The sequence below is a fragment of the Penaeus monodon genome, chromosome 25 (genome assembly GCF_015228065.2).
Source record: "Penaeus monodon isolate SGIC_2016 chromosome 25, NSTDA_Pmon_1, whole genome shotgun sequence".
NCBI classification, from domain to species: domain Eukaryota; kingdom Metazoa; phylum Arthropoda; class Malacostraca; order Decapoda; family Penaeidae; genus Penaeus; species Penaeus monodon.
The window spans coordinates 31,451,409-31,452,269 of NC_051410.1; positions in this window are offsets into that span (position 1 = coordinate 31,451,409).

An 861-nucleotide genomic window follows, 5' to 3' on the forward strand; every position below is an offset into this window, starting at 1 on the left:
CTAGCAATGTGAACTAGAAATTTACAATGGAAATAACATACACTAACCAGTAAAATTTGACCTAATTCTAATGTTTAATCTATTTTCTGAGGTTTGCTCAATAGAGGAAGTACGCACAACAAAAGAGGAGTACGAATAGGACAATACAATAAGGCCGTAGCCGAAAAAAGTACCAAGGTCTGGAAAAAAAACATTCTAGTTTTGTAGATATTGAAAAATGCATCGAGGGTGCAAGGAGTGGCAATTCGAGGAGTAAAATTAAGTGGTCAGTGGCAATGGTGTGGATATAAAAAAGTATTGTATAATGTACAAAGTACTTCCTTAGGACGAAACGCAGTGTAGATCTAGACAAGATCTTTGCATCTGTTTGGAAAACTAACTGAAGAAATGTACATATGTTTTATTTCTCAGAAGTGAATTGAATGGCATTGCCTACCACGTTAATAACGATGTCATTTTTTCGAGTGCCGTATCCGTTGCATGACTTTCTCCTCCTCCCTGTCATAAAGCTTCAACACAGACAAACTGAATGGCTGCATTACTTTCAACCCTTCACTCCTCCAAGCTCGTATACTGTATATCTAATACTTCTCCCACTCTTTCACTCGCACTCAAATTTTCCAGTCCCTAACTTTTACTTCTTGAACTAAAAACCTCGTCGTGTCAACACCCTCTAAGTACCTCTTCATTGGCCGTGCATTTCGTTCAGGAAATTCTTATCATTCCTCGTGTAAGCCGCAGCACGGTAGACTGCAGGCGGTTCATATTCGGTGACGTGGTCGTGTTTCTCTCCAATAAGTTACTGTTGGATGAGTTAAATAGTTCAGTATTTCAGTAGTTCCTATCTGCATTCTCAGTTTC